General features: G+C 38.3%; 1 protein-coding gene and 1 pseudogene across 7 annotated transcripts in view; both read left to right on the top strand.

Moving 5' to 3' along the window:
* Window positions 1-9,689: 9,689 nt before the first annotated feature.
* The window catches only part of LOC149216751 (uncharacterized), a 261,615-nt gene continuing 248,585 nt past the window's right edge, over window positions 9,690-22,719 (top strand). Inside the window, exons 1-2 of one of the 6 annotated variants that reach the window (XM_089392837.1) lie at window positions 9,690-10,050; window positions 11,410-11,605. The gene's annotated coding sequence lies outside the window, so the exon portion shown is untranslated. The remainder of the gene's footprint in view (window positions 10,051-11,409; window positions 11,606-22,719) is intronic. The other 5 variants (XR_016251141.1, XR_016251142.1, XR_016251144.1 and 2 more) reach the window with 5 other exon arrangements.
* On the top strand, window positions 15,953-22,672 carry LOC149216755 (replication protein A 70 kDa DNA-binding subunit A pseudogene; annotated as a pseudogene). Its single transcript, XR_016250595.1, has 2 exons — window positions 15,953-16,913; window positions 17,068-22,672. The product of XR_016250595.1 is annotated as a replication protein A 70 kDa DNA-binding subunit A pseudogene (transcript).

Below are 22,719 nucleotides of genomic sequence, written 5' to 3'. Positions count from 1 at the left end.
GAAAAGCGAGGCAGCGAGGTGTCGTTGCAGCCCTCAAGGAGTCTGTGTGTCTGTGCCCTGCGTTGACCAGTTGCTAGTTTGGAAAAACATCGGAGTTGAAAACCCTGCATGTACTGCGCGCTGCTGGCTTGAAGCTGTGTTGACTGCACGCTGCCACAGTGTCATTGCCCTCTGCGTGTTGCTGGCCAGAGACCCATCGAACTGCAGTGTGGTATGTGTTCTGCGTGGAACCATCGAACCATTTCCCTCTGCGTGTTGCTGGTATAGACCTACGTTCTACGTGGGAGAAGGAGCGTGGAAGCTTGGAATGGAATTGCTATGGGAAGGAAGGCTGTGAAGACTAGAGCTAGAAACCCTCTGCATGTCCGTTGAAGTGCGTTGAACTGCGTACTGGAGTGCCTGCCGCTGTGTGCATTGGAGCAGAGAGGAAGACCAGACCCTGCGTGGTGCGTGTTGGAGCAGAGAGGGAGCAGAGAGAGAGCCATTTCCAGAGTCATCTACTATCTGAATCTAGGTATTTGTGAAAATAAAATATTCTTGGTATTCAAAAAGAAAAGTTTCCAGATATTTTTTAATTTGGGCAAAAACCAGTGGAATTTTGTTTCCAAAAATTAGTTTTTTGTTGAAGAAATAAAAACAAATTTTTTCATTAATTTGAAGAATAAAAAAAAACTGTTGAAGGGTTGTTTTAAAGAGGGGAATTAAAGTTTTTTGAAAAAAAAGGAAACAAAACCCTAGTTGAAATATTGAAACCCTAGAAAAATGGCCAAGATGTCGAATGCAAAATTCGAGGTGGAGAAATTCACCGGAAAGAGCAATTCTGCACTTTGAAAACTAAAGGTTAGGGATCTGCTTGTGCAACAAGGACTGCACAAGGCATTGGATGGGGTAACTAAGAAACCTGCAACCATGACTACCTCAGACTGGGAGGACTTGGATGCCCAAGCTCTCAGTACCATTCGGTTATGCCTGGCGGAGATTAATATTGTTGAAGAGACTACAACTTCAGGATTGTGGGAAAAACTGGAAAAACTCTATATGACAAAGTCAGTAACCAACAGAATTTATCTGAAAAGATAGTTGTACAGTCTTCGAATGAAAGAAGGTTTAGAAGTTGCAGAACATTTGAATGTTTTTATTACACTTATATGTCAATTAACAGATATGGAAGTTAAAATTCAGGAAGAAGATAAAGCCATAACCTTGTTGTGTTCTCTGCTTGAATCATGGGATCACTTTGTAACTTCAATCAGCTTGAGCACTGCAGAATCTTTGAAGTTTGAATCAGTCGTGGGAGCTCTCTTGTCTGAAGAAGTACGAAGGAAATCTAGTACTGAAACAACTGCATCATAAGCCATGGTAGCAAGAGGACGCTCAAAGGAAAGAGGAGAAAAACCAAGGGGGGTCTTCTAGATCTAAATCGAAGGGAAAGAAGTGTAAGGCAAAATGGTTGCATTGCAATAAAATTGGACACTTGAAGAAAGACTGTTGGAAACAGAAAGAATCCGAGAACCCAAATAAGGAAGCGAATCAGGTCGATTCAGGTATGATAGACGAAGTTTTATCTGCTGAAGAATTATGTATTATAGATGAAACTTCACCTATATGTAATGTCTATCAAGGTTTAGAAAGCTGGCTGTTAGACTCTGGTGCTTCTCATCACATGTGCCCACATAGAAATTGGTTTACTTCGTATGAAAATGTAAATGGTAGTTCTATGTTTATGGGTAATAATGTGTCATGTCAGACTGCTGGGATGGGGAATATCAGGATTAAGATGTATGATAACACAGTTAGAACATTAACTAGTGTTAGACATGTACCTGATTTGAAGAAAAAATTGATTTCTTTGGGAGTGTTGGATTAAGATTGTTATAAGTTTATAGGTCAAGATTGCATCTTGAAAGTCTCTAAAGGAGCCCTAGTGGTTATGAAAGCAGAAAAGGTCGGAAATCTTTACAAGTTAAAAGGAATTACTCAGGTCAGTGAAGCAGCGGTTGTGTCAGAAAAGGAAGAAGCAGATACTCGTCTATGGCATCAGCGATTAGGTCATATGAGCGAGAAAGGTCTTCAGATACTGGTGAAACGTAAATCTCTTCCCGATCTGAAATCCTTGAAGTTAGATTTCTGTAAACATTGTGTGTATGGAAAACAATGTAAACAGAGATTTAAAGTTGGAAATCATAATAGTAAAGATATTTTAGACTATATTCATTCTGATCTGTGGGGACCATCCCCTGTTGTGTCATATGGAGGTGCTCTATATTTTTTAACGTTTATTGATGATTTATCCCGTAAAGTTTGGGTCTTTATGCTAAAAAAGAACGCTGATGTATTCAATGTCTTTAAACAATTTAAAGCAATGGTAGAGAAAAGAACAGGCAAATCTATTAAATGTTTAAGAACTGGCAATGGTGGTGAGTTCACTTCAATTGAATTTGAACAACACTGTAAGGATGTGGGAATTATTAGACACAAAACTGCTGTTTATACTCCTCAACAAAATGGTGTCGCTGAGCGTATGAATCAGACTCTTATGGAAAGAGCTAGAAGCATGATCAGCAATGCTAACTTGCAAAAGGAGTTGTGGGTAGAAGTAGTATCTACTACTTGTTATTTAGTTAATAGATCACCTTCAGTAGCAATTAATTGTAAAATTCCTGAAGAAGTTTGGACAGGTCAGTCTTGTGATTATTCACATTTGAGGATATTTGGCTGTGATGCTTATTCTCTTATTCCTAAAAATCAGCATTCAAAATTAGATCCAAAATCGAAGTGTTATGTCTTTGTTGGGTATGACTATGCAGGGAAAGGATACAAGTTGTGGGATCCTACATTGCGGAAGATAGTCATTAGTCGAGATGTAACATTTGATGAATCTTCTTTTTTAAAATCAAATGTTGAAAGAATTGAACAGGAACAGGTATCGCCAAATCAACGAGTTCAGTTGGAGGCTAGACCTTTCGGTGACAGTCAAAAGGAAGGAGAGACTTCTGGAGAAAAAGGTGTTGAAGACACAAAGGAAGCTGTTGAAGCTTCTGAACCAGTTCAACAACTAGTCACTCTAAGAAGGTCTACAAGGGAAAGAAAAACTCCCAAAAGGTATGAAGATTTCGCTTCATCTTTTGCTTTGATTACTGAAGATGGGGAACCTTCTTGTTATCAGGAAGCAGCAGATGATATAGATAGCGAAAAATGGAAAACAACTATGGAAGAAGAAATGGATTCCTTAGCCAAGAACAATACATGGGATCTTGTAGAAGTGTTGTTGGATGCAAGTGGGTCTTCAAACTGAAACAGAAACTTGATGGAAGTATCGAAAGGTATAAGGCGAGACTGGTAGCAAAAGGGTATTCTCAAGTTGAAGGTATAGACTTTCATGAGATTTTTTCTCCAATTGTAAAACTTGTTTCTATTTGTACTGTGTTGGCACTAACTGCGTTACTTAATCTTGAGTTAGAACAGTTAGATGTTAAAACAACTTTTCTACATGGTGATTTGAATGAAGAGATATATATGGAACAACCAGAATGTTTTGTACAAGGTCGCAGCAGTAGATTAGTTTGCAAGCTCAAGAAATCATTGTATGGTCTGAGGCAGTCTCCCAGACAATGGTACAAGAAGTTTGATTCCTTCATGGTGAGCAAGAACTTTATAAGAAGTAAATGATCATTGTGTATACTTCAAAAGTTTCAATGGCATATTCATTATCTTAGCTTTGTATGTTGACGATATGCTTATTGCAAGCAAAAGCATGGAAGAGATCAACAGGTTAAAGGCTCAGCTCTCTAGGACGTTTGATATGAAGGATCTTGGAGTAGCAAAACATATCTTGGGCATGGAGATACACAGAGACAGGAAAAATGGTAAGCTTTGGTTATCACAGCAGAAGTATGTCGAGAAAGTACTTGAAAAGTTCTCTATGAACAATGTGAAACCTGTTAATGTTCCACTAGCTTCCCATTTTAAGCTTTCTTCAGTTTTGAGTCCTAGAGATAATGAAGAAAAGCAATATATGTTTCATGTACCATATGCAAATGTTGTAGGCAACTTAATGTATGCGATGGTATCTACAAGACCTGACATTTCACATGCAGTTGCAAGTTCATGGCAAATCCAAGTAAAGAACGTTAGCAAGCAATGAAATGGGTGCTTTGATATCTAAGAGGCACAAGTGACCATTGCATCGTCTTTAATGGTAGTGAAGGATCAGTCTGCGGATATGTAGATGCTGACTATGCAGGTGATTTGGGAAAAATAAGATCTACTACAAGTTATGTCTTTACTCTTGCAGGTGGAGCAATTAGTTGGATGTCAAAGCTTCAAGAAACAGTTGCGTTGTCCACTACCGAAGATGAATATATAGCTGCTTCAGATGCCAGTAAAGAAGCAATCTAGTTAAAGGGTTTACTCGATGAGATTGGAAGGATGCAGGAGAAAGTAAATGTACTTTGTGATAGTCAAAGTGCTATTCACTTGGCTACAAATCCTGCTTATCACAGCATAACTAAGCACATTGATGTAAGGTATCATTTTCTGAGACATGTGATCGATGGCGGAAAAGTAGCTCTTCAAAAGGTCCATATACGAGAGAATTGTGCAAACATATTCACAAAGCCAGTTACAGTAGAGAAGCTGCGATGGTGTTTAGCTTCTCTTGGCTTGCAGAAAAGATGATGAATGGGCATGGGCAAGGGATTAGGAAATTTTTTGTCAAGGTGGAGTTTGTTGGAAGTTTGACAACGAATTATGTAAATTTGGGTAAAAATGTAACTAGTTAGTTTTATACCGAAATAGCAGTTATGCAACGGAGGAGGCTTGTATAAAACTAGTGAATGCCCGAGAAATGTAATCATGGAGAATCATTGTTGAATTAATAGAGATTCCAATCCCTTGCCCCGTGGATGTTTCCTTGACACCCTGTCAAGGTTTTACCATGTAAATCCTGTGTGTTTGGTTTCATTTTTCTAGTCAGTTATAAATCTTTCTTGGTCAATGTATAACTGAATGTGTATTTTCTTTCCTCATTTCCTCTATTCGAACAACATGACTAAGACCTCCTTTTAACATATCAAAAAGTCTACCCAAAAGGCCGCCAAATGGAAATTCTCAGTAGCCAACAATTCCTTCAAGGTATTCAGTGATAGACCGAACTGCTTTTCATCTATAAGGTAGTGATTCCATGTATCGTGGGACAATACGGGTTTCAAGTTTGACAGGTGAATAAGAGGTAATACAATTATGCTACCAAACACGACACAATTATGTGCCTTCCCCTCTAACGTTCCACCCATCTGACAACTCTTATGCCACCCTGACATCTACATCATCGTCCTCACCATGGTGGGGTGGTGATATGGCTTGAGAATGGGATTGGTTGTTAAGCCAAGAATCCCTGTATCCTCTTTTAGTAATAGCCATTGGGGACTAAAACATAAAAGTTAAAACCTTGCAATTGACGTGAAGGCAACTCTTATCCACATAACAAGGCCAAACCGAGCTCGCCCAAAACTCTGCATTGTATTCGATACTCCTATTTACATTTTCAGACATCTTCAAACATAAAATTGTTGACGCGAATAATTTTCGAACAACCTAAAAAAATCAAAACAGAAAGAATTATACTAAAATAATGAGAATAACCCCTAGAGAATTGTTCAGACAACACATTCTAGAAAAAAATGATGGGAATTTCGGCCAGAAAAGAGCATAAAATCAAAATCAAAACTCGAACAAATTAGAAGCTTAAAATCAGAAATTCGACATAGCACGAAAATGTTTTTTTTTTTCTTTTTCTCCATCGGTTTTGCATAGTTTGAATTTTGAAATGAAAGAAAGAAACCAAGAAGCAACCTAATCCAAGGAAATGAGGGCCAAAATGCAAAGAGAATATAACCATGTGCGCTATAAAATGTGGATTGGTTGTGCCCAAAAATTACGCTCAATTAACTCCTTGCCAAATTAAATTTCTCCTCGCATTAAATTTTATTTTTCAGTTTTCCCCTTTGGCGTGCAAGCATGTTGGTTAGTCACGACATTCTATTTTGATGTTAAAAGTAATTTATTTATTTTTTAGAGGAAAAAAAATTATGTTGCATAAGTTTTTGGTATGCTGGTACTTCCGATACACGGAATGAGTATCTAGCACGGCTAGAAGTATTGCCCAAATTTACAAGAAACATCAAGTTGGGAGCGACAATAATATAATATATTAAAATTTAATATATATTAAAAATAAAAATAAAATAATTTATTTATTTCCATTTAAAATTTGCCAATCAAATTCCATCTTGCAAAGAAACATGTAAAAGATTGAACTTTGAAACATTTCCAAAAAAAATCAAAATATTAATCCATCAACAATTTCTCAATCAAATTCCTTCCTAGCAAAGAAACATGCAGAACTCCCAAACCCGAAAAAAAGTTGTTATTACTTGATTATTAGGTGATTTCATGTAATGCTATATGTTAAGTCATTGGTTCAATTCTTCGCCCTTGATGTAACCTCACCAATATTATATATATTACATCTAATTATAATAGAAATAATATATATATATATATAGTAATTAAAAAAAATTAAAACAATAGAGTTTAAATCCAATGTTATTTTAAAAAGAGTTTGTATAATAAAATTATAAATTTCCAAGTTAATATATATTTTATACTTAAATAAATATGAAAATTAAATTAAAAATTGTTTTTTAATAATATTTATATTTCATAATTTCAACTATTTTTTTTTTCTTTAATATTCCATCTTTTGTCTATTCAGCTTAGGCTATAATGATGGTTGTGCTACTGGCGAACAATCTTCTTAAATTCTTTTATATCCATCCGCCATCCACGTATATGAGGAGAATGAATAGCTTTCCAATGACAAAGATCAGGATTGGCCAGACGCCTCATCTTCATTTGGATAGAAGAGCTTTCCATAAACAAGTTGAGGGCTTTCCATAAACAAGTTGTTTCTCTTAGTTCCAGACCCATATCCAAATCTAAACCCAGCGGCATACCATTCCCTTCACACAGTTCCATCAGTTTAAGCAGCACCCAAGCTAACAATGTCAAATACACCTAAGTTTGCACTTATTCATTGCAGTGAAGCTCCCGAAACATCAAAAATCAGTTGCAGTGAAACTCCCTAAAAGCTCCAAAATACCCATTGAAGCTCCTGGTAGTTTTGGAGCGTTTTCGATCAGCTCCCAAGCTCCCAGAAGCAGGAGAGCTTCGGATACATGCTCTCCAATGCCTGGGAACAATACCGATATAACTATGAAAAAGACAACATCTTTTATAAGAGTTTCATACAACTTGGGAGAATACTTGGGTACCAGGGCAGTATGGGTGAGTGTAAGGCTGTAGGGGTGAGGTACCCAAGGAAGGCTGAGTGTCAGGAGGGCCCAAGGAGTAGGGCATAGGCTGGAGGGCGTAGGGATGATTATTGAGGTGAGGTCTCGAGGTCGTATCAGTGCAGGTCCGTTCAGGCATTACCGGTCAGTGGGAACACATCATGCCAGGTAGTATTGTTGATTCGGTTCATCAGTGCACCAATCCACCCACCTCACTCACACGACTTGAGTTCCGTGCTCTCGGTCCAACACTCCTCCTGGCCAGCCTCAGCATCAGAATCAAATAAGTATCGGTGACCTCACACACACTAGTTCACTTCCACTCATTCTATGATTTAAAAATAATAATACTATTTCTCGTGCTACACATTCCCAAAACACACTTGCAAAAAGAGGTAGATCATGCTTTATGTAATAACCTAAGGAAAATCCTACATTGGTAATAACCTTCACGATTTCTTTTTCTATTGGCATCAATTATATCCTGTGCGGACTTTTTAGTGCTCTTTATTCAGCCTTCTACAATCATTTAACCCCCTCCAAAGACGCCTAAGTCTCCCCCAAATCCCCCAAAGATGCCAGTCTAACCTGACATCTCTTTTATTTATGTTTTTACAACGGCTGATATCCAACAGTCGAAGTTTTTCGAGACCAGAAAGCCCTGGTATTTCCTTCAATGCAACACAATTCTGCAAGTCCAGAGCTCTTAATGTTGTTGGCAATTCTGCAACCTCCACCAGTTCATTACAAAAGATGACGTTGAGGCGTTGAAGGTTGGGGAAAACACATTCAGGAAATAATAATTCCTTTATTCTCGTCCCATGTAGATCCAAGTCTTTGAGTAGAAGCATGTACATGCACTTGTCAATAGACAAATCCAGCATTCTGTGTCCTCTCGGATCTGCCAATTCAATGTCGAAAGGCATTTCACTTAGTGGACAATATCTTGCACTCAAATTTTCAGGATTGTTCAACTCCTTGACACCTTTTGGCAAATGATCTATTCCTGCATTAGTTATGTTCAGGGATGTCAACTGTTTCAACTCTGCAACAGAGTCTGGCAGACTTTTCAAATTGTCACAAAAATTAAGTGCCAATTCCTGTAGGTTCGTTAGGTTACCGAGCGAAGCTGGCAGCACCTTCAACTTAGTATATTGCAATTTTAGGATTTTCAGAGACAGCTGATGTGTGACTTGGGGAGGCAATACCTCCATGTTTCCACACTGTGAAAAGTCTAGGCTTTCAAGAGTGCTGATATCTCCAAGTATTCACCCGAAAGAGAGAAAAGGGGAAAATAGGTCACATACAACTCCTCATAACATACAACTCCTCATAATAAGTAGATGGATAAAAGCGGTCAGTTTCAATTTTTCCAAGCAATTTTGGAGTGTAGATCATAGTTACCAAGTTCAAATTTGATATCATAAAAATTCGAATGAAAAAATTTTCAATTGGAAAAAAAAATCGATTTGCTTAAATATTTTTTAAATAATATATTTTTAAAATATTTTTAGTTATCTTTTTTCTAATTTATTTTAAATTTTATATAACTTATAATTGTATATAATAAAAAAACTTTAGAATCAAATCTACTCAAAAAAATTACACTCACCTTTTTCATCCAAACTATATACTCTTTTAAAAAACCTATGTTGTTTTCTTGATTTCAAAAATTTATTTATATAAAATATTTATTTATTTAGAAAATTAATATTAAAATTTATTTTATAGAAAAATCAATGTCTTGTTTAAAAAAAAAAAGAAATTTTTTAATTTAGGTATTTCCATTTCCTTTGGTGTACCCTCCAAACCATATACTCTTTTCACAAAACCTATATTCTTTCTTTGATTTCAAAAATTTATTAATATAAATTCCTTCTCTATTTAGAAAATTAATATTCAAATTTATTTTATAGAAAAATCAACCTCTTATTTTTACAAAAAAAGAAATTTTCTAATTTAAATAATTCCATTTCCTTCCCTAACCAACGGTCATTTTTACTGGCCTCCACCGTAATTAGGGAACGAAGATACAAACGGGTGAGGATAACGTAACGAACTCCCCAATATAAATGTGCACACATATCAGATATAAATGTGAACATATGTGGCGCACATATATCAGACATAAATGTACACATGTCACTTATAAATGAAAAACTCTTATTTAAAAAAAAAAAAAAAAATTCTAATTTAAATACTTCCATTTCCTTCCCTAACAAACGGTCATTTTTACTGGCCTCCACCGTAATTAGGGAACAAAGATACAAACGGGCGAGGATAACGTAACGAACTCCCCAATATAAATGTGCACACATGTCAGATATAAATGTGAACATATGTGGCGCACATATATCAGACATAAATGTACACATGTCACTTGCAAATGAAAAACGTAACAATGTTGTTCCGAGGAGGCAACACTGCAAAGTGAAAAAGTACCGTCTTATCTATATTATCTGTTCATAGTGTCAATCTGATTGAAATAATTGCAGAATAGTTTGGCCGAGTTGCAGAGCAATTTGAGTACTGACTGCTCTGTCACTTATTTAAATCTGCAAATTCTTACTACACGTTTCAGCCTAGATAGTGTCCATAATCACACCGACTTTGCTTCTCCAATAGTCGCTACAGGAGGAGTTGTTCTGACCTTTCACCAATTCCACCATCTATTTCATCTTGGGAAACTCATCAAAAGGTAGGCGAATCGAAATCATATTTGTTGAATGTGAGATTATATCTGAGAAAGAAAATGTCATATTTTTCAGAGATTGTATTAAATTACATCCACAATGTGCATGTGATACAGAATACATTAGGGCAAAAATAAATTGAAGATTTGTATGAAAATTCAAAGAGTAGGCTTAACAGTCTTTTAGACGAGCTGAGTTTAAAAAAGAATTTATCTTGTTTTTTTTTTTAATTAAATTTTATAATATAGATCTACATGTCAGAGTTCCAAGGGTATAGCTTCTCCAAGTGCCAGAGGTCTTGAGGGCTTTTTTTATTTCTGAAACGACCCAGTAACTTGAAAAATCCTCGAATGGCCTGCATGTATGACTTCTGTGACTTTTTTTTACTTCTCCAGCTTATGGGCACAATGAAAATTTCCAATATCTTATTAATAACTGTATAGATCTACATTTCAGAGTTCCCAGGGTTTACTTTTTCCAAGTGCCAGAGTTTTCCAGGGTTTTTGGTTTCTGAAACAACCCAGTATCTTGAAAAATGCTCGAATGGTCTATATGTATGGCTTTTGTGAATTTTTTTACTTGTCCAGGTTTCGGCCACAATGAAATTTTGTAGATTGTTTTGAATATAATATACCAGTTCTGCGTATGATAAAAATGATTCTAAACCATCTATTTTCTGGTCAAGGTCAAGGCAAAACATGGGATAGAAATTTGAGATGCCTGGTATGGGTTCACCTCTCAGAGTTCCTACGGCATAGTTCCTCCATGCTCTACTAGTTTCCGAGGTTTTTGAAATGATTCAGAACCTTACAATTTCCTGAAACGGCTTGAATCTACGCCATCCGTAAATTTTCTTTACTTGATTGGATTCTGGGGACAGTGAGCTTTCCTGGGGACACACTCTAGGTATTTTCAGGGCCTTTGAAGTGACAAAAAACCTTGAAAACTCGTTTGGATCTACGAATCTTTGCCTAATGTGAATTTTTTCCTTCATCTGCTTCCAATGAGAATGAATTTTCCTGAACAGTTTTGGATAACCCATATAATATGCCCTCCACCACCGGTGTCTTAGTGACCCATATATATGTCCTTCACTCCCGGGTTTCTTAGTTTTCATACTGTACTGAATCCTTTTTCCTTTTCCATGGCTTTTTTTTTCAACTTCAATCCACCGTGTATCATGTGGAAAAGCATCGATATATTGTTAATTTGTTTGACCAGGCTAAATTGAATATATTCCCTCTTTTCTTAGAAAAATTCTTCATTGCCAAAACGCCGTCGAAGTCTTAATTTCTTAATCAGTTAAACGTGTTACATTTCACCTTCTTCTAATAGCGTTGTGAATTTGTCCATGTGATCTGCAGGGCTTCTTGTGATTCCAGACATTTTGGAAAGATTCGAAGCTGTTTCAATGAATGGAAATGAGGGGATGTATCTCTGGGAGGAAATGAATGGTTTAGGAGAATATCTTCTTCAGCAACTTAAAGAAGCCACGCTGTTGAGAGTGGAAGCTTTTATAATGTGTTGCTCTCAGATTGTCTCTTTCAAATTTATTTCCAGGTGGGAGTACATAACACTCTACTTTTATTCTTATTTGCAAAGAAAAGTGTACTTTAATGATATGTATGATGTAAAGGTGCACCAAATACCAGATGTCAGCAGCTTGTATGAATTGATTAGAATTATGGGAAAAAGAGGTAGAATTATAAACATTGTTGAATTATGGGAAAAAGAGGTAGAATTATAAACATTGTTGAGACTTGTGAGACTTGTGATTATAAGGTAAAAGGGTATTAAAGAAAATATAAAAGGGTTTATATACCTTGGTTTTATAATTATATTTGCTTGGGTTTATAATACCTAGGACTTCTATAATTAAACACAAGGGTTGCACTTTTAATAATAGTAGTAATATCTTTGTTAGATATTTTTGATATTATAGTAGTTGTTAGCACTCCAAGAAGCTCTCATAGGTTGTAACTCGGAGATGCCTGGAAACATATAAATCTTCAATATCGTTCTTTGAACTATTGGAATAGATTGGGGTTTGGATCAAGTCAGATGACTGTTTCAACTATATTTTCACTCAAAACATGCATGAACACCCTCAGCTTGACAAGGCTTTCAACCACTAATGCTCAATAGTTTATAGATTCAATGAATAGATGGAGAATCCGACTATACCAGCAGATACATACATAAACACATATGAATGGCTAGCTACAGAAAGTAAATGAAGCTTACAAATCTAATTTATCAACATAGAGATAAGATGACAGTTATCTGGCATTCGACAGAGAAGAAAACATGAATAACCCATTCAAGTGCAAGCTTAGAACAGAGGGAAAGATGGCGATTGAACATATAACAGCAAAAGAAGCTTGTATTACTGGAATGAAGATGAGACGCTGAGAGGAGCAGAGTCTCCACAGTCTCCAAAAGTTGAACCTCTGATACTTCTAACTTTCAGCCATTTATAGGCTTTTTACAATGCTCTCGGGCTCTCTGAGGCTCGAGGTGTCTTAATCTATCCCCTCTGGCTTCTAAATGCTTGATGCCATGATTAGACAGACATGAGCCAGAGGTCTCTTTTTCTAACAACACAGTAACCAAATTCTGGTAATTTTGCCGCGCTGTCAGGTAATGCTCTCAGGCTCTCTGAGGCTCGAGGTGTCTTAATCTATCCCCTCTGGCTTCTAAATGCTTGATGCCATGATTAGACAGACATGAGCCAGAGGTCTCTTTTTCTAACAACACAGTAACCAAATTCTGGTAATTTTGCCGCGCTGTCAGGTAACTTGCTCGTGCCAGCGATGCTCCATGATCACTTTTGTTGGTTCGGCTGCATCGTGTTGTAGTTTTTTCCCTTTTTGGCCATCTGTCTCCCGGCCTCTCTCCTCTCGAATCCCTCTTCTAGCGTTAGCAATCATTGCTAAACACTTCTAAGGATGGTGGCCACCTGTACTGTAACGGAATGGGTCTCCGGGCCTTTGAAATCCTTTCGAATAGCAAAAACGACTGTTTTTTTGTTTTACACAGAGAAACGCTGCAACACTATGAAATTCCGCCAAAACTCTGTTCATTCTAGACTTCAAAAGTCCTTAAATACGGTTTATTCCTCTATCGCGTCCGTCATCGCTATCGCAAGTCGCTTCGGCCTTGCTCCTTTGTTAGGTCGATAGGCCTTCCTTTGAAACAGACTTTTGTCGTCCTTTTCGTTCTCAGGTTGACACCTGGCGTCCATATTCGGCGGGCATCTGTCGTGATTTCTGTTTATTCTCAGCGCCGAGAACTTCCTGCTTTTCTTGCTTTCTGTCCGTTTGGTAGGATCTGTCCTGATTTCTGCTTATTCACAGCGCCGAGAACTTCTTGTTTGGTAGCATTATTGCTCAACACTCTCGAAAACCTAGTTATGCGGTCCCTGTTTTGCGGTGCACACATCCGTGGCTTGAAACCCCTGTTCTGCGATGCACGATCAACAAATTTGTGCTTTGGAAACCCTGTTCTGCAGTTTCCGTGCTTCCATGACCTTACAACTTCCTGCTTTTCCTGCTTTCCGTCCGTTTGGTAGCATCTGTCCTGATTTCTGTTTATTCACAGCGCCAAGAACTTCCTGTTTGGTAGCATTATTGTTGGGTGGCATTATTGCTCAACACTCTCGAAAACCCAGTTATGCGGTCCCTGTTTTGCGGTGCACACATTCGTGGCTTGAAACCCCTGTTCTGCGATGCACGATCAACAAATTTGTGCTTTGGAAATCCTGTTCTGCGGTTTCCGTGCTTCCATGACCTTACCGGTAGCCTTCTTGGATCAAACTTCATCGACAAATAGACAACCCTGTTTGACAATCTCACAAAGTATAGCAGTGTTCAAACTGACAGAGGAGCCTGGTTTGACAATCTCACAAACGGAGCTGGGAATCGTGAGCCGGAGCTGTTGTTTAGAATACATCTGCACAACATCATTTCTTCCAGGTCAAGTCCTTTTTCAACTACTTTGTTTCCCTTTCCTTGCCATATCATCTCTCTCAGTCCTGTTTTGCTTCCTAGGAATTTGCTGGACGGACTGGCCTAATTTCCACTGTATAAAAGTTTGAACAATTCCAAAGATAAATCGAACCCTTGTTTTCACTGCTTGTATTCTCAGAAGCCCGGGTCCATTCTCTCCCTTTGCTTGGGCAATCACTCGGCTCTGTCCGAACACTGCCACTGTTTTTTGAAATTGAATTTGCGAAAATCAAAATAGACAGTTTGGCCATGCCGATTATGAAATACTAAATTGATAATGTAGATCACATTTGAAACTGGGCCGTTGAAATTTCCCTCTAGAGTACGCAAGGGAAAGTTTATATTAGCAGGGCATCGTGAGAATCTAAGATTACCAGCGTATGCACGCACATAACACAGCCTGAGAATCTGAGTTTACCGGGGTATGCACACACATAGGCATTCTTGTATATTCGTAAATTTTATCCATTTATTTTGGTGAAATTGAAAGACGTTTGACTTCTCCCATCTATAATTTCCCACCTTGTAATACTTGAGATTGAAAGAGATTCAGACAAAGAAATATAGCATTACCTTGGTTCTGTCGTCGATCCAATTGGGATGACATAGAGCGAAATACAACTCTTTCTTGGAACAAATTTCTAAAGTTGAATCCATCCGTGCAAGAAGGTGGGGAAGAATCTTGTCCCACACAGAGTCCGAATTGCCGGCCGAACTGAATGTCTGATTGACAACAAACATCTCTACGTGTGGTGATATGCAGCGCTCTAGCAAATCCCCCATTGTTATCGTCATCCCTTTCTTGCTCTCCTCCATCAACTAGGTTAGATTACAATAACAAGATACCAGAGTAGTTTCTTTGTTCGGATTCACTTCCTCACTCTTCTCTACCCAATGTGAGGCCAACTCTTCTCTACCAGAGCAGTTTCTTTGTTCGGACTTGTACCAGAAGAAGTTTTTATAGTATTCTCTCCTTCCGATTTATTGATAAATTCATAAATAAATTCATGTTCATTCATGTTCATCTCCTTAAGGCTGATCTGAAAAGGTTAGCTTCCAGGCCACGGTATAAATTCATGCTTATCTATTTCATAGACCTAAAATGCATGTCCAGGTAAATTGACGATTGTCTCTTTATAAGATCTAGGAATGTTTGCTCACATCCTGTTGACCTTCTGACGTTCAATAAAATGCTTTTTCATCTGAAAGAGCTTAATGCAGGCTGCAGCTGTTAATTGTGCATGCAAATTTAACTTATATTAAGCTAACCTTATTCTTACCACAAACCAGCTTTGTATACCCATATTTAATAGGCAAAATTGGAGCAAAACAGGTTGGACTGTAAGTTGGAGGTTAAATGCAAGAGGAAATTACGTTTGCTGCAAGCAATTTTTGAAAGTGTGGAAGTGTTTCACTCATTATGGCCCAGCCTGGTTGATTTTATTGCCTATATTAGCTTTTTATTTTGAGGATCCATGTTTACAGATTATTTGAATGAGTAATTATACAGAAGGCAAATGGCTGGCATACAGATCAAAAGACAAATTGCTCTGGCATACCAAAAAAATGCTGTCACTTTCATTTTCATTTTATTTGGAGTTATTGTACTTCAGAACTAAGAACTTCCTTCAACAACATACCTTCTGCAACACGACTTTTCTTCAACAACATGCCTTGTGCAACATGACTTTCCTTCAACAACATTCCTTGTGCAACATGACTTCTCTTCAACAACTTATGCTATGAGACAATCTTCTATATAGTTTCTTTGTGTTAAACTTGCTCTTTTTTTGCACAATAATAGTTAAATTTATATTCTAAAAAATTGTGGCTAAACCATAAGCGTAGGTTTACAAGAAATATATAGTTTTAGGTAGACATACCCTAGAGTGCACAGACAAGTATAAATTATCCAAAAAATATTGTGGAGGCCTATCCATGTCATTCTACTCTGAATTCTGCATGTGTGTTGCTTAAGAAACTGACATACTAACAATACTTATTCTCCGATTTATTGATAAATTCATAAATAAATTCATGTTCATCTCCTTAAGGCTGATCTGAAAAGGTTAGCTTCCAGGCCTCGGTATAAATTCATGCTTATCTATTTCATAGACCTAAAATGCATGTCCAGGTAAATTGACAATTGTCTCTTTATAAGATCTAGGAATGTTAGCTCACAGCCTGTTGACCTTCTGACATTCAATAAAATGCTTTTTCGTCTGAAAGAGCTTAATGTAGGCTGCAGCTGTTAATTGTGCATGCAAATTTAACTTATATAACCTTATTCTTACCACAAACCAGCTTTGTATACCCATATTTAATAGGCAAAATTGGAGCAAAACAGGCTGGACTGTAAGTTGGAGGTTAAATTCAAGAGGAAATTACGTTTGCTGCAAGCACTTTTTGAAAGTGTGGAAGTGTTTCACTCATTATGGCCCAGCCTGGTTGATTAGGCCGATAGGCCTTCCTTTGAAAGGGACTTTCGTCGTCCCTTTGTCCCTCAGACTGACACGTGGCATCGGATTCCGAATGGCAAAACGAGGCCCTCAGACTGACACGTGGCATCGGATTCCGCATGGCAAAACCAGGGGTTTTTCAGTCTCGTGTGACAGGTAGAGCGGGACGGTTCTGCGAGGGAGTGGCGTCAAAATAGAGCGGAACAGGCGTCGTGGATATTTATGTTTTGCGAGGGAATGGCGGCGTCGTCTAACTGTTCTGGGGTTCCTTTGGATGTTAGAGCAGTCTGTGATTCACGGTTTGTTTTCCAGTTTCTTCGACAGCCTGACGCCCTGAAGACAGTCCTCACATTTTGCAAGCGCAAGGAAAAGTTCATCAGCCCATTTTTACCTGTGACAGAGGTGATCGCTATTTCTGTGTTCATTTTCTTTTCATTCATTCTATCCATCGGTCTGTTGAATGCAAGTATTGCTGCTGCGTCTTTTTTGGTTATGAAGAGAGGCGGCTTTCTCCACTACAGCTAGGGTTTTGACCCCTGCTGCCAACTCGCTGCAGGTAGCTTTCATCACGTGGTCAATTTTTACCCTAAATCCCTGACGCCCTGAAGATTACCTGCAAGTTTAGCCGTGACAGAGGTGATCGCTCCAGGCAAGTTTGTTCATGGCTTCTTTCTTAGTCTTTGGATGTTTATTTATATATGAAATTTTTTTGTTCCACAATAATGTTGTAATGCCCATCAGCTTTACAATGAATTGCGACAAATTGTTTTGTGGTTAATGCCCATCATGCCTGTGTGAATTCATTTTGCTTTTGAAGTCGTCCTGGAAGTTTTCCAGGCACACTGTTATTGAAACTAGTAACTGAAATTCATGTCCTGCAACGTGGTAAATTTGCAAAGCCCTTCAAGTTAATTCTTGGCTGTAGCAAAAACCAGCCTGCAATTTAAATCCAGTGCTTGTTGTTGTAATTATATCATTGTGATGCCAAGCTATCAAAAAATATTATCTTAAGGCGGAAGATTGTCCGCCATCAGAATGTTGACTGGCATGCCCCTGATTTGCAAGTTTTAAAACTGGCATATTCGTTATATAGGAGGTGTTTTTTATCTTCGGCATTCCCCCAAAAGATGGGTCTATTGAGTCCTGTCGGTATCTTGTGGAGTTGTTGAGCTCTATTAGCAAACACGATATTAGTACTTTGTTCCTTCTGCCCAGCTTACACCAGATTTTGTTGAAGGAACACTGGCTTTTCTAAAATAATTCGGTAAAGCCTTGGGTGCAGTTATAAGTGAGTGATCTCAAAACTGATTTCCAGATTGTAGGAGATGAGGTCACCCTTGACTGTTTGGTGAGGCCATGGGAAAGGATTAAGCAAGTGGAGTTTGTCAGATATTTATGGATTAATTTTGGTGATAATGTTTCCCCTGCAGAGATTTGGGATCACTGTCTCTAGAAGTTGCATAGCAAGCTTCTGTTTGGTACTTGAAATATCTTCCATTGGCGAGGAAACTTTGTTGGTAAGATCGTCCAAGCCATTCTTGTTTTTTTCAGCATGGAGCTCATCAACCAGAGAGAGTATGTTTCCTCATGAAGTTATTAGAAGTGTCAAAGAAAATAACTATTCCATTTCCCAGGAGTAAGGCTCTTTTATTTGTTCAAAAGTTTTTGGTTGATAAGTTGATGGGCCAGTGGCTGAATCACAAGGTTTTAGGGCTTTGACTAGAAGAAAAACTATTGCTGATGAAAGGATCCTTAAGTTTCAGACATATATATTGCTTTCCTGTTTGAATGAAGGAGGAAAGAAGCTTAATATTTCACAGTGGCCCTTATTTTACGCGCTATTGAGGGTTCTATTTGAATTGCAGAATGCTGGAATTCAACACTTTTACCTTTCATTTTCACTTTAGTGTACTTTCTTCGCTAAATTTCTTCCAACATCTGAGCCTATCTCATGCATATTTCTAGATAATGTTAGAGCCCATGGTTCCATGATCAGTTGTGTCATCGTGATGATTTGTATTATGTATCATGGTTAGTCAAAAGTGTGACCATTGTACTGACCATGCTTAGTAATCTATGTAAACTGTTCTTTTCATCCAGATGGTTTCTCTAGACCTTTGAGGTTTGTATCATCTAACTGGGCTGATCTGTTTATTAAATATGAATTGGGCCGACCTGTGCATGTGAGACTTGGGGTTGGCCCCTTTGGAAATTTCAAATTTGTTCATGAGTTCTACGGATGTGACAACAAAAAACTTTGAAAGTCCACTTACCCATTTTGGAGGATACATAGAGATTGTACTTACTGGTTTTGTGGAGGAAAGGAGCGCTTGGGAGGCCTTTAAAGGCTGGATGTGGCATCTTGAAGGGCCTTCTTTGCATCATTTGTGGAGGGAGAAACTGACATACTAACAATTCCACACCTAAGGATAGTTAGGAGGTGAGGTCATACTAACAATTCGACACCTAAGGATAGGTATTAGGTGAGGTCATTCAAAGCCTTTCGTTTCCGGTCATGAAATTACATGGGTTGGTAAGGCTAAAATTATATTCAAACTGCCCACATTCTTTCTCCTTTGACATCATACTCCATTTCGATCTTCTTAACTTTGTACAAAAAGAAAATGGGAATTGAATTACTCCTCTTTTGCAGATCGCTGCATTTAGGTGGATTGGTCAGGCTGCAAATAAATAGAAACTGCCCATGATAGTCCGCAATCTGGCCACTGTTATGTGACTGATGGAATCTGATTGTTGGTATGGTCTGGCCGCTGTTTTCAGGGTCCTGTTTCTGATAGTTCTTCTATATGCCTGGACTGAAGGACTGTGTGAACTTTCAGATTCAATAGCTATACATGGTCTTTGAAGAGCGTCTTCACTATATGCAATGCCTGCTTTTCAACATCCCTAAAATGTGCAAAAATGCACAAGCACAGTGAGTACACCCGCATATAGCATATTAAAGAAAAAAAAATTTGTGCATTGTTCACATGATACTTAATATATCATAAATTATTACACAGCCATATGGAGTCCAGTCAGCCTTTTAGAATGGTCTGGAAAGGGTACATTAAGTGAGTGAAATACATGGCAAATGCTTTGATTGAACAACATCTCTTAATGTGTAGGATCAGTATTAGGATTGGCTGAGAAATTTTCCTATTTCATTGATGTTTTGCCGGTACTGCAAGACTATAAGCATTTTTGAGCCGCTTAAGGTGCTTCTAAATTCCAACAATATGTAGCTTTTCCCTGAAGAAAATGGGAATTGAATTACTCCTCTTTTGCAGATCGCTGCATTTAGGTCGATTGGTCAGTCTGCAAATAAATAGAAACTGCCTATGATAGTCCGCAATCTGGCCACTGTTATGTGACTGATGGAATCTGATTGCTGGTATGGTCTGGCCGCTGTTTTCAGGGTCCTGTTTCTGATAGTTCTTCTATATGCCTGGACTGAAGGACTGTGTGAACTTTCAGATTCAATAGCTATACATGGTGTTTGAAGAGCGTGTTCACTATATGCAATGCCTCCTTTTCAACATCCCTAAAATGTGCAGAAATGCACAAGCACAGTGAGTACACCCGAATATATCATATTAAAGAAAAAAAAATTGTGCATTGTTCACATGATACTTAATATATCATAAATTATTACAAAGCCATATGGAGTCCAGTCAGCCTTTTAGAAGGGTCTGGAAAGGGTAAATTAAGTGAGTGAAATACATGGCAAATGCCTTGATTGGACAACATCTCTTAATGTGTAGGATCAGTATTAGGATAGGCTGAGAAATTTTCCTATTTCATTGATGTTTTGCCGGTACTGTAAGACTATAAGCATTTTTGAGCCGCTTAAGGTGCTTCTAAATTCCAACAATATGTAGCTTTTCCCTGAATCAAATAACAAGCATTTAGTTAACGTGGATTACCTTCGGTCGTTAATATGAGAGGTTATTCTCCTCCCCGTGTAGGTTGTGCCCTTATTATTGTTTCACCATCAACAATTAGCCTTCTTAGATTAGATTCCCCATTCATGTCACATCTTCTTTGTCTAGAATTCTGTATTGTGCTGAAATTGATGAATTGCAGGTACTCCCCTCACGGGAAAAAGAAACCTCTTGTTCTATTATGGAGACAACCTTGACACCCAATGCCATTCCTCTATTGTTGAATGGTTGCATCGAGCTCCAACCACTACTTCAAATAATCGATGTAGGTTCCGTTACCTCATTGAAAACAACATCCTCGCACTTCCACATTACTCTATCTGATGGAGCACATCAACATAAGACTTTGCTACCATCCGCATATGGCCCACAAGTTGTCTCTGGAGACATCCAAATTGGATCAATAAGGCCCACCGTTTGAAATCACCCTCTTTTACTTTTTCCTGCCTAGCCGTTTTTTGCATCAAAAGAAGGAAAATGGAATCTTTATTAATTCATTTCTGACTTGTTTACATAAGGTCCATCCGAGTCGTTGAGCTTGAAGTTGTGAAGTGCACAGCAGCGTTGATGAAGGACACATTGACGTTGCAACATGCACAGGCGGGTTCATCCCAATTTAGCTCTTCGTCAGCTGAAGCTACCTTGCCCTCTTCAGTTACCCCACCAACTACGGCAACAACTACAACAATTCCATTCACGGCACTCAACCCTTACCGAAAGTATTGGTCTATCCAAGGTAGAGCATCTGCGAAGACATCATTGAAGTCATACAACAATGTGCGAGGCTCAGGAAAAGTTTTCGGATTTGACCTTATCAACCGTGATAAGGAAGAGATCCACCTTTCTGCATTTGCTGAACTGGCCGAATCTCTTTACACTCTAATTCAGGTTGGGCAACTATACATTGTATCAAATGGCACAGTGAGAGAAGCAAATCCAAACTGCAACCACCTCAAGAACAAATGGGAGATTTACTTGTCTACTGCTTCCACTATCAATCCATGTCCTACAGATGATCCAACGTTTCCCTACCAGAGCTTTCACTTCAAGAATATTGCTGACGTAAAAAATGCACCTCCAAATACAAATGTAGATGTCATTGGTGTTGTTACTTCCACGTCACCTGCATCAACAATTCGCCGAAAAGATGGAAGTGAGACATTAAGGAAAACACTCATACTAAAGGACAGGTCGGGTTTTAGCATTGATGTAACATTATGGGGAGAACACTGTGACTATATCGGACAACATCTTTCTGAATTCTACTCTTTCGACAACCCACCAATTCTTGCAATCAAAGGAGGCCGCGTGTCTGAATTTAATGGCACCACAATAGGGACGATACCAACGAGCACTCTCACAATAAATCCACAGGTTGAAGAAACTCAGCAACTACATGCATGGTTCCGTGCCCTGCCACGAAAGACGTTTCATGAGATTGCTGGCATGCAGCCCTCTGATAAAGCAATCTGGGTTTCAGTTCGAGCAACAATTACTGCTCTTCATATGGATGACTTCTACTTTCTAGCATGTCCACTAGATTTCAATGGAAAACAATGCATGAAGAAGGTTGTGGAGCATTCTAACAATCTTTGGCATTGTACAAAATGTAACGGTGACTTCCCAGAATGTGACTACCGTTACAAACTTAAAATTGAGCTACATGACCACACCGGGAATCTACAGAACGTCACAGTTTTCAATGATGCAGGGAACGAGCTCATGGGCATCACGGCTAAAGACCTGTTCCTACTTTCTATCGAACCAACTGATCTACAGGAAATTTGTGGCCGGATTTTAGGGCACCGCTTCCAGCTAACACTTTCCATTAAAACAGATTACTTCAACGGTGTTCAACGCTTGCAACCAATACTGATCAATTCAGAGGAAATTCAATATGCCTCTGCATGCAAGGAAGCCCTCACTGAAATTCAAGCACTGTCCGCTTCAAAACGACCTATTGTTCGCCGCCTGTGAACTTTTTCTTAGGGCGTCATCTACCACGCCTGTTTGTACATAAACAAACATTTCCACACAACTAATTGTCTCATCTTTGTAAATTACACACCCATGTTATTATGATGAAACCTGTAGTTTTCAGTGCAAATACTCTCTTCCATTCATTCCAACATATGTATGTTTGCCATTCACATTTTACGTAATATAAATATCAACAAATGTAAAGAGTCACTACATATCTTTGTCGTTCGTTGTCTACATGCTACACATTGATCCCTTGCTTGCTAAGCTATTCATTTTATCGC

The sequence above is a fragment of the Pinus tabuliformis genome, chromosome 1_1, assembly GCF_031772625.1.
Source record: "Pinus tabuliformis cultivar Carrire ecotype Pingquan chromosome 1_1, CPIR1, whole genome shotgun sequence".
Taxonomy (NCBI): Eukaryota; Viridiplantae; Streptophyta; class Pinopsida; order Pinales; family Pinaceae; genus Pinus; species Pinus tabuliformis.
Note: the sequence above shows the minus strand (reverse complement) of the source record. Positions and strands in the feature narration are given on the sequence as shown.